We start from the raw sequence: 18,553 nt of genomic DNA, 5'->3' as shown, positions 1-18,553 counted from the left end.
TATATATATATATATATATAATTTTAATTTTGGAACTTACGTTAGTAAAAATATTGGGATGCATAAAATTTGAAAAGCATCTGATGCTTATTTTGCATTTCATGAGAGATATAACTGTTTAAAATTTTGATCCATTAGGAAGTACAAACGGATGGTCCGATATCTACCATCTTTATAACAGATCTTGTGTTGATAGAAATATTGAGATTTGTCAAGTTTAAATGGAATCGGATGATAATTTCGCCTTTTTAGAGGAGTGGACTGATATATATTATCTTCACACCAGATCTTCCGCTAGTGGAAATAATGGGATGTATGAAATAAGAAGAGAACCGGATGCTTATTTCGAATTTTATAATCGCTTTGGTTATTCAGAATTTTGACCTTGTGTGGAGGAGGTACCAGAAGAAATGATCGATGTCTATCATATGGCTACAGAGGGTATATATCAGTTGATATCTCTTTGGACCAAATCCGTTTCAGAACATTTGGAGTCGATCTAGCGATGTCCGTCCGTCTGTCTGGCTGGCTGGTGCGCACGATAACTTTCGAAGTGAGTATCCGATTTGGTCCAAACTTGGTACATTGTAATATTTTTGTCAAACTTAGATAGAGTTCGGAGATCGGCAATATCGGCAAACTCCTTCTGGTAACTCCCCCATAAAACGTCGAAATTTTCAAAAAATATTTTTTCTGCACTGAAAGAGAAGCGATAATCCGATTTCGCTCTAACTTTGCACGTCCTAATAATTGCATCAGTGCTAGGCCAGGTGTGAAAATGGTCAATATCGGTCCAGTCCGTTAAGTACCTCCCCCACAAATGGTAAAAATTTTGAATAATTACAACTCTCATAAAATGTGATGTAAGAGTCCGATTGTCTTTAAATTTGAAACATTCCAATATTTATTTTAACGCAAGGTCTGGTGTTAAGGTGGAATACATCGGTCCACTCCTTGTGGTACCTCCCCACAAAGGGTCAAAACTTTAAATAATTACAACTCGATTGTCTTCAAATTTTACACATCCCAATATTTATATTAACACAAGGTCTGGTGTTAAGATGGTATATATCAGTCCACTTCTTCTGGTACCTCCCACACAAAATGTCAATATTTTCAAAAAAAAAAAATATATATATATATTTATTTCTGCACAGAAAGAAAATCAACGATCCGGGTTTGCTTCAACTTTGCACATCCTAATATTTTTGTGAGATTTGGGTCAGGTACAAAAATGCATCAAGTACCTCCCCCACAAAGGGTAAAAATTTTGAATAATTATAACTCTTGGAAAATGTGATGTAAGTGTCTGGTTGCCTTACACCCATCACAATAATTTTATTAACCCAAGGTCTGGTGTGAAAATGGAATATTTTGGTCCACCCCTTCTGGTATATTCCCCACAAAGAATCAACATTTTGAATATTCATGAAGCTCATAAAACACGAAATTAACATCAGATTTCACTCAGACTTAGCACATTTCAATATTTCCATCAACACATGGTATGTTATAAAGATGGTAGAGATCGGATCATTCCTTCTGTTACCTCCCCCACAAAGGGTCAAAATTTTGAAAATCTATGACTTGGTACATCTCAATATTTATATCAACACAAGATCTATTATAAAGATGGTAGATATCGGACCATTTCTTCTGGTACAAGAAGGAGCGAACCGATATATTCCATCTTCATATCAGACTTTGTGTTAGTACAAATATTGTGATGGGTGTAATTTGAAGACATTCGGACTATTCAAAATGTTGACCCTTTGTGGGGAGAACTTGATGGAGTTGACCGATATTGTCCATTTTCGCACCTGACGTAGAACTGATGCAAATATTACTATTTGAAAGTTGGAGCAAACTCGTATTATCCTTTCTCTTTCTGTGCAGTAAAATATTTTCTATGAAAATTTCCACTTTATTTGAGGAGGTACTAGAAGTAGTGGACCAATATTGTCCATCTCCGAACACGATTTAAGTTTGATAATAATATTATAATGTACCAAGTTTGAACCAAATCGGATACTCCCTTCGAGAGTTATCTTGCGCATCAGTAGAACATCGCTAGATCGGCTACAAATGTCCTGAAATGGATTTGGTCCAAAAAGACCTAGGGTCTAAATCCGTTATTTCAATGAGACACGTTTTGGCCGTATCATGTCAAAGACCATAAAAATTGAATACTTTTTAATAAGCTCGACCATACAAAGTAGGGAACATTAAATGTATCGAAATCTTCGTTGGATACAACAAAAATATATATTCCTGATCGGAAAAAAGTATAAGGCGATTTAGTGATGTCCGTCCTCTAGTCTGTCTGTCTGTCTGTTGAAATCACGATAGAGACCACATTATTTAATGTGGAGCTTTGAACACAACGATTTATATCATATACAGGTTGATTGGTATTGGAAGTGGGCTATATGAGGCCACGTTTGCATATATCCCCCACGGTAACCCCGATTTTCGGTATTATTACGGTTTCTCCCACAATTTTCAACCAAATTAGATGGAACTTGACGTTTGAAGTTCTTGGTAGATTTGTTTTCTCACTCTAAAAAAGAATTAGTTTAGGCCCCCTAATTGGTATTGTCCCTATATAAAGGTACCTTCCGATTTTGGGTATTGTTAAGGTTTCTGCCACAATTGCTAACCAAATTAGTTGAAATTTGACATTTGGGATTATTGGGAGGTCAGTTCTCTCCCTGCAAAAAATTATTCGCTAATGGTCTACTAATAGATATGGCCTCCATATAAGAGGACCTCCCAATTTTCGGTATATTGAAGGTGTCAGCTATAATTTCCAAAGAAATTAGATAAAACTTGACAATTGGGGTTCTCGATAGGTCTGATTCTCCCTGCAAAAATATACTCTACAAATCCAATAATTGGTATAGATTCTCCTGATCCTCCTGATTTTTGTATTTTGAGGGTTTCTGCCGAATTTTTTAAACAAATCAGCTGAAACTTGACTTTTGGGGTTTTTGAAAGGTCTATTCTTTCTTTGTAATAATTTGCATTGCCCCCGTATAGAGGTACCTGCAGATTTTCGTTATTTCGGAAATCAAGTGAAACTTAACATTTAGAATTCTTGGTAGGTTTGTTTTCTCCTTGCGAAAAATATTCGCTATAGATTTACCAATTGGTATAGCCCCCAAATGGCGGTATCTCTCGATTTTTTATATTTTGAAGTTTTCTAGCACAATTTCCATCCAAATTGGTTGAAACTTAACAATTGGGGTTCTTGGTAGGTCAGTTCTCTTCTTGCAAATGTTCCCTACTGGTCTACTAATTGGAACTTCCTGATTTTCGGTGTTTTGATGGTTCAGGTCAAAATTTCTAACGTTTTTATCTATAATTTTATATATGTAGTTCGTAATGGGTTTTAGCTCGGGAACATTGAATATATAGGTTCAAATTTCCTATAACGCCCATATAATGGTAGCTTCTGAAATTGGATTTTTTTATAATATTAGCCACATTTGTTCACGATTTTTAGCTAATTTTGGGAGGGTATTGAATGGTCCTTCCGGAGGAACTTAATATTTTTCTCCTACCTTTTCGACTTTTGTATTCTTTAACCTTTTATGCATCAAATAACCTTATTCATCTTAACACTATTTGAAAGATCTCACCCAAAACAAAAGTTGATATTGAAATTCCAAATCTCTACCTACACCACAAAAAAAAACGTATTTTTCTTTGTTTCAATTTCTTCCTCTTCTTCACATATTAAATCTTTTGCCAAATTTATATGCAAAACAAAACATCTTGCCTTCTTGCGGGAACAGATTCTACACACACACACTCAATTCTAGGGAAGAAAAACGCGAAAAAAGCGATAGTTCCGGGTCTGGTGTTTGTGCAACCAACAGCAGTGCAAACAAAAATACAAAAACCGGCAAAAAACACGAAAATCTGCCACGGCCAACATGTGTCCGGAACGTAAGCATGGATGGCATCATCATCAGCAGCGGCGGACACCACCTCCACCACCACCAGCTGCCGTGGCACGTCCAATAATTTATACTTTATTTATTCAAGTGTGCATCCGATACACTTGGCGTTTTTACGTGGCTGGTGTTGTTCTTTGGTCTTCGTTTTTTTCCTTTCGTTTCGCCTCAACCACCAGCCAATTGGAAATGTGTTTTGTTTATTTATATTTGGCTTTGGGAACTAAATTAAACAAAGTACGTCGACCCACTAATTTGCTGCCACATCAAACAACAGCAACAGCAGCAGCACCAACGCAAAGCAAACAGCCAACATCAAGTCAATAGAAAAGAAGAAGAAAAAACAAAAGTGAATAACAGAAAGCAGAAAATTTGCTTATTTATTTTTCTTTTGTTTTTCTAACAACAGTTTTTTTTTTCTCGCCAAATTTCGGTTTTCCAAAGTTGTTATTTGGCAGTTTTACGTAGTTGATGGCTCTTCTATGGCCAGCGAAAGTCCTGAGAATTTCATGGTAATTAAACAAATAAAAAAGCGCTGCAATTACTTGGATTTGGAAGATGAATGGACGACAGAAAAACTATTTAGTGGAAGTAATGGTGACTCAAGGATGTTTTAATGACTCAATACAGGGTGAGATAAAAAAACTGCAACAAAGTCAGACGTCATAATTTCTACATTTTATTTAATACCCTCAGCCATATGGCTACAGAGGGCACATACGATTTTATACGGTCAAAACGTGCCTAGTCGAAATAACGGTTTTAGATCCTAGGTCTCTTTGGACCAAATCCGTTTTAGAACATTTGAAGTCGATCTAGCGATGTCCGTCCGTCTGTCTGTCTGACTGGCTGGTGGGCACGATAACTCTCGAAGGGAGTATCCGATTTGGCCTAAACTGGGTACATCATCATATTTTTGTCAAACTTAGATCGAGTTCGGAGATAGGCAATATTGGTCTTCTCCTTCTGGTACCTCCCCCACAAAATGTCGAATTTAAATTTTTTTTTTTTTTTGCACAGAAAGAGAAAAGAAAATCAGATTTTGCTCCAACTTTGCAAATCCCTATATTTTCGTCAGTGTTAGATCAGGTGCGAAAATGGACAAATCTCTGTCAACGCCATCAAGTACCTCCATCACAAAGGGTCAAAATTTGGAATAATTATAACTCGCATAAAACGAGATGAGAGTTCGAGAGTTATTACCCCAAGGTCCGGCGCGATGATGGAATATGTCAGTCGACCCCTTCTGGTACCTCACCCACAACGGGTCAAAATTTAGAGTATTCATGAAGCTCACAAAACACGGAATTAAGATCAGATTCCATTCAGACTTTGCACATCTCAATACTTCCGTCAACACAAGATCTATAATAAACATGGTAGAGATCGGGCCATTCCTTTTATAGTGATAATGGCTCGTGAGCTGAACATATCGAAATATTCCATTCGGCAAATATTGAAAAATGAGCTCGGGGTAAAGCCATTAAAATTCAAAAAAGTGCAAGAACTTACACCGCAACAGAAAAGAAGAAAAATAGACTCAAAAGAGCTAAAGAATTGCTTCGCTTGGCCGAAAGTTGTGAACTGCCGAATTTGGTTTTCTCCGCTCCGACGAGAAAACATTTGTTGTCCAGCAATTTGTAAACAAACAAAATAATAGTGTTTACTTGAAAATGTGCTACTTCGGTTGGCCAAAAGAACTCAAGCGCCGGCCATTGTGATTGTGTGGTATCAGAATAAATGCCGAATATTATGGCGAAAATATTCTGGAGGGTGTATTAAAGCCTTGGGCACGCAAAAATGTTGGCCGCAGACCTTGGATATTTTAACAGGACTCAGTACAACAGGATATCGCACTCAGCACGCGCCACTCAAGAATTGTTACAAAATGAAGTTCCTCGCTTCATTTCCAGCGCACAATGGCCATCAAAATCTCCGGATACCAATCCGTTGGACTATTGTGTCTGGAGTCTTCTGGATAGCAAGTTTGGCACTAAAAAATACCAAAGTGTCGATCACCTCAAGCAAAAGTTTCGCCGTAAATGGGCCAAAGTATCGCAACTTTTGGGAATCGTGTGACGGTCTCTTTGGTCATTTGAAGGCCATATTTCGTGCCAAAGGTGACCAATTCGAACAAATCTAAACTTATTCTAAAATTTGATGCTATTTCCGTAATTTTTTGCTTTCATTCAATAAAATTTAAAGAAAAAACGATTTAAAAATTATGGCGTTTGTCTTTGTTGCAGTTTTCTTTTATCTCAACCTGTACTCTGATCTGTCATAACTTGCAAAACAAGTCAGCGATTCTTTACAACTTATAAACATCTAAATATTTCTCTCAACCAGAAAGCTGGAATGAATATGGAATTTACGATTTCGCATAAAATTGAATATAAATGTTCGATTTTCATTAAATTTTGTCCATATTTAGCTGTTTTTATGAAGCATGAAAATGGAACACTTCGGTCGACTGTATCTGGTACCTCACGCATATTTTAAGATTTCTTCAAAATTATCACATATCTCAATAAAGTGAAGAAAGTAGTCGATATAGTCCTAACCTGGCACGTCACAATATGTATATCATATTTATCGGGGTCCGATACGAAATGGACAATATTGGCCCAATCCTTCAGAACCCACTCCATAGAAGGTCAGACATTTAAATAATCACAACAGAAGTCAAAATATATTTAAATAATCTAACATAGAAAGTATCTGTCGAAAAAACCGACTGATACTTTTTAGGCTGCTTTATTAATCTTAAGTGTTGAAAATGGTCACATTAAATGGAAAATTGTGTTCTCAGGTCTTAAAATAAAAAAAAAAAAAAAAAAAAAACATTTTCATTAGCTGGTCTACAGCTAACTGATTTATCTTCTCTTCCTTACCCAATTAAATCAAGCTTTTCCATTTTCCCCATGGCTAGGGGAGCACAAAAAAAAATGTCAACTTAATTTCGAAATAAACTTCTATGCAAACTTTAGCTAATTACAATTATTTTTAGCCAGGGTACACATACATTTACAGTTTGCATTGAAACTAAAACAAAACCACAGAACACAAACAACAAGAACAAGAACAATATGAAGCACTGCTTTATTATTCTCTGCACATGGTGTGCATGTTCAGCAAACTGCTGAAACGGAAACTAATTTGCCAGTGGTTTTTATAGTAACATCCGGTTAAAACGTGTCATTAAATGTGAGTTTTGAACTTCCGACACACGCTCACATACACACACATACACCCATGCACAAACTGGCAAGCACATGAAACAAAAAACAAGTCCTGTACCTTGTGTCCAACACAACAGATGACAACCCCTAATGAAAATGTTGCAACACAATGGTGACAACTGCAACAAAACACATTCACACACACACACAACACACAACACACAACTTTGTTGCAACGTTGAACAAAAAAGTGACTTTTCAAAACACAGTTCGTCACACGCCTTGAAGCCCGCACAAAAAAAAATGAATTCTTTAGAAAACAATTAAGTCAAAGTTAAAAGCTACCAAATACCATAGAAATACCATCGTGACAAGTTAAGAAGCAGGCCCATTCACACGCCAGAACTGAGATGAACCTAGCAGCCAGCTAGCATTTGCATAACCATGACAGGGTTAAGACATGATGAATGAAAACAAGTTATAATGAATGGCTGGAACAAGTGAGTGGCGAATGCAGGTGAAATGGAAGTTAAGTAATTAATTAAAAACTGCCGCTATAGGAGAGAGAAAAAAGGGAAAATAGAGAGAGAGAGAAAGGTGGAAACATTTATTTTACATAAACCGGTAATGAGAGTATAAAGTCGTTCGGAGCATACTTAATAATACCCCAGAGTATATAATAACTTCGAGAAGGCTTAAATACAAAATCGGATTAAAAATCTACATGAGGGTTATAGCTTTTTCTTATAGGTATAGCGTTCATATTCTAGTTGAAACTTGATCGCATGATCCAAAATTCTACTTAAGTGGACAAACGAAAAATTGTGGTTAACGCATGATTTTCATCTAATAAGTGGGATCTATACGGGTGAGATAAAAACTGCAACAAAGTCAAACGCCATAATTTTTTATTTATTTTTTTTTTTTTTTTTAATTTTTTTGTTTAATATTCGGCATTTATTCTGATGCTACGAGGTCAGCTAACTTCTTTGGCAAGTAAACACGATTATTTTGTTTGTTTACAATCTGCTGGACAACGAATATTTTCTCATCGGAGCGGAGAAAACCAAATTCGGCAGTTCACCACTTTCGGCAGTTCACCAAGCGAAGTAACTCTTTAGCTCTTTTAAGTCTATTTTCTTTCTGTTGCGGTGTAAGTTCGTACATTTTTTGCAATTTCAATGGCTCTACCCCGAGCTCATTTTTCAATATTTGCCGAATTGAATATTGCGATATGTTCAGCTCACGAGCCATTTTTCGGCCACTGCGACGCAACGGGTTTCGATCAAGTCGCTTCTTTACTTTTCTTTTGGAAAGTTCTCACCATATGGCCTCAGTCATATGGCTACAGAGGAAACATATATAAATTGGTACGGCCGAAACGTGCCTCAACAAATTAGTTCCGATCTGGGGTGTGCTAGCACGACAGATCAAACTTGGCATATCAAACGTAGATCAAGTTCAGGGATGGGTAATATGGGTCCACTCCTTCTGCTACCTCCGAACGAATAACCATTCGATTTTTTGCAAAACTTTGCCAATCCAAATTATTTTTGTCAAATTTAGGAATAATTGTAGCTCTTATAAAATGTGAAATAAGCGTCCGATTGTCCTCAAAATTCACACTTCCCAATATTTTTGATAGCATAAATTTTGGTGCGAAGACGGCATACATCGGTCAACTCACTTTGGAGGCACCCCAAAAACGGGTCAAAATTTTGAATATCCACAAAGTTCGTAAAAAGCGAAATGAGCATCCAATTCCTTCCAAAAATAGCACAACTCAATATTTCTATCAACACAAGATATGACATGAAGATGGAAAATATCAGTTCACTCCTTCTGGTAACTTCCCCACAAAGGGTCAAAATTTACTATGACCCAGACTCTTATTAAATGCGAAATAAGTATCCGATTCATTCTAAACTTCACACAATCCTATATATCTGCTAATACAAGTTACGATATGAATTCCATATCGGCCTACTCCTTTTTGAACTTCCACCATACCGGGTCAACATTTTTGTTAGTCATGAAGGTGGTAAAACGCGAAATGACTAACCGATTTCCTTTCAAACCCGACACATCTTAATATTTCTATTAACCCAAGATCTAATGTAAAGATAGTAGATATCGGTCCACTCCTGCTCCATCTTCAGATCAGGTCTTGTATTAGTAGAAATATTAAGATATGCGAAATTTGAAGAGAATCGGATAAGCATTCCGATTTTAAAAGAGTTATAATTATTTAAAATTTTGACGCTTTTTGTGGGAGCTACATGATGGTCCGATATTGTCCATTTTTGAACCTGGCATAGCACTGATGCACATTTTGGGATTCGCAAAATTGTAAATAAATTGTACGATCCGTTCTTTTTGTATACGGAAAATTATTTTCTGTGAACATTTTGATTTTTTGGAGGGTGAGAAAAAGAAGTGATCCTATATTGTCCATCTCCTGACCATAATATTACGATGTACCAACTTAGAATCAAATAGGATGGTCTTTGTGAGAGTTATCGTGCGCAGACAGACGGACGGACGTAAGGAAAACTCTAAATCGACTCCAAATGCCTTGAAACGGAAGAGACCTCGAGTCTAAACTGTTATTTCTGTGGGGCAAATTTTGAGCGTATGAAATGATTCATACCCTTTGTAGACATTTGGTTGAAGGTATAGGAAATGCGGTCTAGTTGGCATCCTTTGGCAATACGTTTGTTAGGTTCTTAAACATTTATTATCCAGCCTGATAAAGGCCAAGTTTCTTTTGTTCCATCAACTTTAGAGTAAGTGAGACAAATTGAATGCGACTCCCGAAGATTACCGTCATGTCTATAAGCGACATTGGTAATCAAATATTCAATGAATTTTGGTTAAACATGATTTGATATTTTGCTAACCTTTGATACAGCATCAGCATCAAATGACAACAGTTAGCCAGCCATTCAGCCAGCCAGGATTTTCTATGACAGCAAAGTCCACAACAACAGCAACAAAAAATTAACATATAAATATCCAAAGATACGCAATAACATAAATTTTCACTCATTATCCTCCCAAGAAATGTGTTTGGGTGAGTGTGTGTGTTGGTGTTTACCTTTTTGGATGCTGGCTTCTGCTTGTTTTTCTTACCAAAGATGAGTGCCTCTTCATTTCATTTATTACGTCTTAGTACACCCCCACCCTTCACAGGCTGCTACTTTTCTTGCCCTGCGTATTTTGGAAGATGTTACCTTTAGCTGACATTTCGTTTTTTTTCTTCGTTCATGGATTTTTCTTATTACTATGGGTGTGTGTGAGTGTTTTCGTTATTTTTTCTATTCCCACCAATAGCACCACCTTCAAAGAAAGTAAACCAGCAATTTTCTGCTCCAGCATTTTCAGTTTTTCCATTTTTTTGCCTTCTGTTGTTATTTACGAATATTAAAAAGATTGCTGCTTAACCAGCAAAAATATATAAACGAAAGTTCTGTTCTCTTCCTCTTCGGGTTTTTTAGTTGGCTTTAATATTATTTTGTATATTTGGCGCTCGTTGTTGTTTTCGTTTCTTATAGCCCCCCAAACTTCGAAATGACGCCTTCATGGCGCGACATTATTTACGTATTTCGACATTTGTTTTTTTGTTGTTGTTTGGTTGGTAGGTAAGTAGGTACTTGTTTAAGTTTCATAGCTCCTAGGGTTAGTTTGAAGTCAAGATTAGAGGTGAGAGTGAATAAATTTATGCTTATTAATAATTTAGATATGAACAACTGACATAAATTTAGATGGAAGATTAGGAAAATTTGCAAAAAAAAAAAAACATTTTTTTTTTTGACGACTAAGAATTTAGAGAAAGCTTCCTTCAAATTTAGGATATTTAAGAAATTTATAGCGGCATAGTATTTTTTGGCATCAGAAACTGAATAATTTTGGATGACATTTCAATTCGACAAAAAAGGAAAAACCAGTTAAGAAAGTCTTCAAATCGGGCGGGGCCGACTTTATGATACCCTACACCACTTTGCTAATTTAGTTGAGCTCCACATAACAATTAAAATTCAATGATGAGAGAATTCAAACATACACGCTATGATTATAATTATAATTTAAAGTTGAAAGGACTAAATATGCCGAAGCATTTGTATCTTTTAAATTCGGATTTGTATTGCCCATTTGGCGCGAAATTAATTTGAAATCGGATAAAAATATATATGGGAGCAATATCCAAATCGGAACCGATCTCGATAAAATTTGGCAAAGATATTTCTGAGCTGTATTTGATATATTTCCCTGAATATCGTTGTTACGGAGTGCATATTACGGCTGTGGGTAATAAATATGACTAATCGGATGAACAGTATATATGGGAGCTATAACTATATCTGAATTTGGTATACTACCTTCTAGGCTAGATTCTGTCGTATGTGCCAAATTCCATTCCATTTGGACAAATATTAGACGTTTGGTGTACAATCAAATCTAAATCGGACGAAGTTATATATTGGAGCTATATCCAAATCTGAACCGATCTCGATAAAATTTAGCAAACGTATTTCTGAGCTGTATTTGATAGATTTGCCCAAATATTGTTGTTACAGAGTGCATATTACGGCTGCGGAGGACAAAAATAACAAATCGGATGAACAATATATATGGGAGCTATAGCTATATCTGAACCGATTTCGATCAAATTTGGCATACTTATTTTCCGGCCTTATTTGGATGTATGTGCAAAATTCCATACTACTCGGGCTGATATTACAATAAAAGGCGAATCGGACGAAGATATTTATGGGAGCTATATCTAAATTTTTACCGATTATCTCCAATTTCAATAGGGTTCGTCCTTGGGTCAAACAAATGTTGTTTGCAAAATTTCATCTCAATCGGATAATAAATGCGAACTGCATTTTGTTAACAAGAATACATGGACAGACGGACGGACGGACAGACGGACGGACGGACAGACGGACTGACATGCATAAATCAACTCAGAAAGTGATTCTATGCAGATCATCAAAAGGAACTATGGGTCTTTCTCGTTTCCTTCTGCCTGTTACAAACAAATGCACAAAGACATAATACCCTGACCACCTTGTGGTGTAGGGTATAAAAAGCCAGAAGTTCGCCTTTTCTGTGTATTTTGGATTTCGCCTGTAAGTTATTTTCAACGTTTGGGTAGAATGGAAACGTTGGTATTATTTCACACAAAAGTAGTGGTCACAAACGCTAACTTCATGCGAGCTTACTTGTCCTTTGGTTTCTATTTGTGACCTTTTTAACGGCTGCAAAATCAGAAAAATTCTTGTTGTTGGTCCATTTGAACCGCTAAATATTTTGCGGACATCTTTGAAAACAATAGGCCTAGCCCTTCTGAGCCTAACCCTCCCTTGTGAGGATCGGACGATAATTGCAATCTGTATATAATAACCCCAGGTGAAAAAATATTACAAAATGTATAATATTATAAAATGTTTACCCCGAGCTCATTTTTCAATATTTGCCGGATGGAATATTGCGATATGTTAAGCTCACGAGCCATTTTTCGGCCACTATGACGCGGGTTTCGATCAAGTCGCTTCTTTACTTTTCGAACCATTTCTGCTGATGTTGTTGTTTTCTTCCGTCCATTTCCTTGACGTCGGGTACGAGACACAAAAGATTTATTCACATTTAAGTGCTGGAGTCCTCTTACGATAGCCACTTGTCGTTTTCCAGCCAAATATAAAGAATTCCATCACGAATAATTTTTTTTCTGGAAAATTCTCGCCGAAATGCTTTTGAACTGGAATAATTTTAAAAGCTGTCGATCGAGTGGCTTAGGAATGACAGCAGTCTGAAATTGGTTGAAGTTTTTTTCATCTCATCCTGTACATATATTGTAAATATTTTGGTAATGTAACTTGTTTAAATTAGCTTTTAATCCGCTTCCCAGTTTGTTTCTAGCTAGAGCCCATTAGTAACTACAAATACTAATTTTGAGACAAATCCGTAAAAAAAATGTGGGAAAAATAATCAAAATACTGAATATCTGGAGGTACCAGCTAAACCAAAACGTAGACCGATATATCGCATTTTCAATACCAACTATCCTAGACACAATACTAATTGTCCCCCCAAAGTTTGAAGCTATACGTCGAATTATGTGGGCTGCATGGTTATTTCAACTGGCAGACAGACGGACATAGCTAAATCGTCCGCTGATCATGAATATATATACTTTATGGGATCTACGACGAGTTTTTAGGGATGTTAGAAACGGAATGTCAAACTTAATATATCCTCCTTTTCAAGTGGAGGCTAAAAAAATCGTCGTAGCAAAAAAAAAATGTCCACTTTTACCTATTGGCCATATATATACAGGGTTGCCCATATTCGACGGACCCATCGATTGTTATGCGACTTGTGTGCGGTGGAGCGCCGTCTTGTTGAAACCAGAACTGCCTCATACGCTTTCGACGAATAATTGGCATCACAAAATTGGTCATCATGTCGCGATAACGCTCCTGATTGATGGTAACAGCATGGCCGTTTTCATTTTGGAAGAAAAACGGCCCAATGACCGTTTTCGCAATAACGCGCCCCAAACTGTGGCTTTTTCGTCATGAAGAGGCACTTCTTGAATTTCCTGAGGATTTTCAGTGGCGTAAAAACGGAAATTTTGCTTATTTACGGTCCCATTCAATGTGAAATGGGCTTCATCGGACATGATAATTTTGTTCCAAAATTGCGCGTCATCTTCGGCCATTTCGATGACGCTCGCGTGGCGTGTATTGGTTCATGGTAAAAATCTGCTTGGACTGACGCTTCAAACGCGGTATGTCATTAACCGATGTGACATCTCTGTCAAAAGTTATGGCGTTGCCAGATGGGTCCGTCGAATATGGGCAACCCTGTTCATTCCCTTACTCTTGTAACTAATATTTTTTTTCTATATCGTCTTCTGTCTAGGAAGCCCAAACTCTTGTGTATGTTCCCTGCAGCAGGTCAAGTACGAAGATAACTTAGTTTTGTCTTCATTTTCACTTTAAACACTACTAACATTTCCCTCACCAACCCTTCTCCGCGTTCATTTTCCCAACTCTCTATTATCGCAAGATATAAATCAAGTGCAAGGAAACCATCAAAAATTCCCCCAGTCTATGAGGCAAAAAAAAAGCCTCATAAAAATTGCACGTTGCGAATTTATTGAAAACAAAACAAAAAAAAAAAAAAAACTAAATGAAATGAAAAAATTCCTTAAATTGTTAACATTTCTTTTCAGCACCCGGGTTAATGGCGGTGGTGGTGCTGCTGTTTTTGTGCGAAACACAAAATCAAGAAAATGAGGAAAGGTCAGCCATGAACGGCTGCAAAAAAAACCAGAAAACTTTATTGTTATAAATTTCACAATGAATTTTTTAACAATACACAAAAATACACCCGGCCAGAGAGATTTTTATTGCCTTCCTGGGCTGGTGACACCAATTTCATGCCATTGCAAATTTTTTAGTTTTATTGCGAAATATTATGAGCGAGAGGGTGGTGGACGATGGGTAATACTCATAATGATGAAAAGTTTTGCATATTTTGCGTATTGCCATTAATTCTGTTAAGTTTTTTTTATTATGTTTTGGGAAAGGATTTTTCCGTCTATTAATTATTTATCGATGCAATGTGAGAAAAACACAAAGTTTTCGTTAATGAAAAATTATTTAAAAAATTAAAAAAAATCGATCGTCCAAGAATTTCAAGAATATTAAAACTTTTAAAGTACCTAGAATTGATATTCGACAGAGATTTAGGGAGTAGAGATCTATCTTTAAGCATTCAAAATACCAGATTTGCAAGGTACCGATACATGGGGAATATGTTTAAATGTAGACGTTAGTATAGCCCATCTTCCAAAATGAGCTCCCGTTTTACGAAAAAAAAGAGTTAAAAAGTATCAGTCGGTTTTTTTTATTCTAAAACAAGATCTGTCGTGAAGACCACAAAGGGTGACTTAGGGTATAGTACCAGAAGGTATCCTCTTCACGACAGATCTTGTTTTAGATTAAATTGTTTGTGTGTGTGAAATTTAAAGAGAGTTAGATGCTTATTTCGCTTTCTTTGAGCGTTTTGTTTTCGAAAAGCTTGAACCATATGTGGAGGAGGTACCAGAAGAAATGGTCCGATTTCTACAATTTTTATAACAGATCTTGTGTAAACGTAAATATTGAGATGTACCAAATCTGAATGGAATCGGATCTTAATTTAAGTTTTTTATGAACTTTATAGATATTCAAAATTTTGACTCTTTGTGGGGTGGTAGCAGAAGGAATGGTCCTATCTCTACCATCTATATAACAGGTCTTGTGTTTGTAGAAATAATGGAATGTTTGAGATATGAAGAGAGCCGGATGCTTATTTCGGATTTTATATAATATTAAGTATACCAAACCGGAATGGAATCGGATGTTATTTTTCGTGCCATGAAGGCTATTCAAAATGTTGACCCTTTGTGGGGGGAGGTACTGGATAGAGTGGACCGACATTGTCCTTTTTCGCACTTGACCCAGCACTGATGCAAATATTGAGATTTGCAAAGATGGAGCAAAATCGGATTATCCTTTCACTTCCTGTGCAGTAAAATAATTTTTTTTTAAATCTTCGAACTTTTGTGGGAGAGGTACCAGAAGGAGTGGATCGATATTGTCCACCTCCGAACACGACCTAAGTTTGACAATATTATTACGTCGTACCAAGTTTGGACCAAATCGGATACTCCCGTTTGGAGTTATCGTGCGCACCAGCCAGACAAACGGACGGACGGACGTCGCTAGATGAAACGGATTTGGTCCAAAAAGATCTAGGGTCTAAAACCGTTATTTCGATGATGCGCGTTTTGGTTGTATCAAATTATATATATCCTCTGTAGCCATATGGCTGAGGGTATAATTATCACATATCTCATATAAAGTGATAGAAGTAACTAAAGTAGTCCAAACCTGGCTCGTCGCAATATTTATGTCATATTTATTTCGGTCTGATACGAAATGGACAATATTGGCCCAATATTCGGAACCTTCTCCATAGAGGGGTCAACAATTTTAATAATCATAACAAGAGTCAAAATATATTTAAATAATTGAACATTGACTGAGGAAATACAACTGTCGGCTAAACTAAATTAGCTGTTTGTGTTCCTAGGAAGTCGGAAACATCTTTGCATAGAACTGTCCATATAGCTCCAAGTTTTGGCACCTCCCGATATTCGGTATTTTGATTTGTCTTAAATTTTGTGTTTGGAGTTCGTAATAGGCATCCCTCTCTATAGCAGATAACTGGATTTAATTGTCTACGTTTGCGTATAACCATCATCCCTATATCCGGATTTTGATGATTTGAGCTAAATTTTTGATGTTTGGAGAATTAATGATATAACATTCATGTGTTAATATACCTATTATACCTGCCTATTACCACCCTTTCTATGGCAGATGCTGCATATAAAAGCTACACCAGTAATTCGGAATTTTTAAAAGTATAGTGTCAGTTTTCAACGATTTTTTTTACATTTTGCACGGGTATTAACAGTTCGGTCTTTTTATACCTTCCACCTTGGAAAGAGGGGGTTGAAAACGAGATATATCGGTCCACGTTTTGGTATAGTCCTCATATAACGGTAACTCTCCATGTTCGGTATTTTGATGGTTTTTGTCACATTTTTTCAAGAATTTGTCTAAAAATTGGTATTTGTAGGTCATAATACACCCGGTGGCGAAACACTGCATGTATATGTCCACGTTTTGGTATAGCCCCCATATAAAGGTACCTCCCGATATTCGGAATTTTAATGGTTTTTGTCACATTTCATCAAGGATTTGTCTGAAAATTGGTATTTGTAGGTCATAATGCGTTCTAGTTCCGGTGGCGAAACATGGTATGTATAGGTACACGTTTTGGTATAGCTCACATGAAACGGTACCTCCCAATATTCGGTATTTTGATGGTTTTATTAGATTTTTTCACGATTTGTCTAAAAATTGGAGGGTATGAAAAGTTAAGCCCGACCGAACTTAATGTTTTTTTAATTGTTTAATTATCTCTTTTCGTACTTTGTTAAATGTTGATGCAAATTTCATTCCCTGAAATGTGTTTCGTCCAAAGAGACATAGGGTCTAAAACTGTTATTTTGATGAGACGTTTTTTTAATTCATACAAATTTTTCAAGCCATGAGCCAGAGAGCAAATGTATCTCATATATTGGCAAAAACGATCCACTGCTTTTGGTAGCTTTCCCTTATAAGTTTATTATGGTTACAATTATTTTTTTAATTTTTTTTATTATAATATTTAATATTTTTATTATTTATTTTTTTCTTAATTTCAGATATTGATTGTCTCGCATTGTCACATTTTGTATCGGGCATTCTATTCTAACTAAGGTAAGCTGTAATTTTATATTATGTTTGTCAAAACATCAAACAATTTTCAACTTATGTTCCAAAAAAAAAAAATAAATACAAAAATAATTTCAATTAAATTAAAGTTTGGGAATTACAACTTTTATATGCCATTCTCGCTTTTTAAGCCACTGAGATGTTGATTGGTGTTAACATATGTATGCTCATACATTTGCCCTTCGAACATCAAACCTTCAATGAATACCCCTCAAAGTTTATAAAATACAAGTAAAAAATCTGTAAATTCGGCCGGGCCGAACTTTGAATACCCTCCACCATTTGGAACGAATTTGGCAATTTTCAAAAACAAACAAATCCGTTAAAAATTCTGTTAAAATCTCAACAATGCCGAATGTAGCTGTTATATTAGGGTCATAAGCCATTACAATATTCAAATGCGAAATTTAAAAAAAAAAAAAAAAAATCGGTGATAAGTGTAGCTAAAATCATCAAAATACCATATATTGGGAGGTACCTTTATATGGGGGCTATACGAAGACGTGGACCTGCACAGACAATTTTCTGTCCACTATGAACATGAAATACCAAATTTGAAAGAATTCCGGTGAATAATGTCGCTAAAATCAACAAAGTACCGAATATCGGGAGGTACAGTTGTATTAGGGCTATATAAAGACGTAAACCTGCACAGATAATTTTCTGTCACAGGCTGTAGTATCCACTGCGAACATCAAATACTAAATTTGAAACAATTCCGATGAAATTTGGCGCAAAAATCATCAAAATACCGAATATGGGGAGGTATCGTTATATAGGGGGCTACACGAAGACGTGCACCTGCACAGACAATTATCTGTCGTAGGCTGTAGTATTCATTACTAACATCAAATTCAAAGTTGGAAAGAATTCCGGTGAATAATGTCGCTAAAATCAACAAAGCACCGAATATCGGGAGGTACAGTTATATTAGGGCTATATAAAGACGTAAACCTGCCCAGACAATTTTCTGTCATAGGTTGTAGTATTCATTTCGAACTTCAAATACCAA

General features: G+C 36.2%; 1 protein-coding gene across 1 annotated transcript in view; it reads left to right on the top strand.

Annotated features, from left to right (window-relative positions):
• The window catches only part of LOC101891589 (uncharacterized), a 217,936-nt gene that overhangs the window by 47,384 nt on the left and 151,999 nt on the right, over positions 1 to 18,553 (top strand). Inside the window, exon 3 of the mRNA XM_020037100.2 lies at positions 17,472 to 17,526. The gene's annotated coding sequence lies outside the window, so the exon portion shown is untranslated. The remainder of the gene's footprint in view (positions 1 to 17,471; positions 17,527 to 18,553) is intronic.

Source organism: Musca domestica, unplaced genomic scaffold (genome assembly GCF_030504385.1).
Source record: "Musca domestica strain aabys unplaced genomic scaffold, Musca_domestica.polishedcontigs.V.1.1 2, whole genome shotgun sequence".
NCBI lineage: Eukaryota > Metazoa > Arthropoda > Insecta > Diptera > Muscidae > Musca > Musca domestica.
Note: the sequence above shows the minus strand (reverse complement) of the source record. Positions and strands in the feature narration are given on the sequence as shown.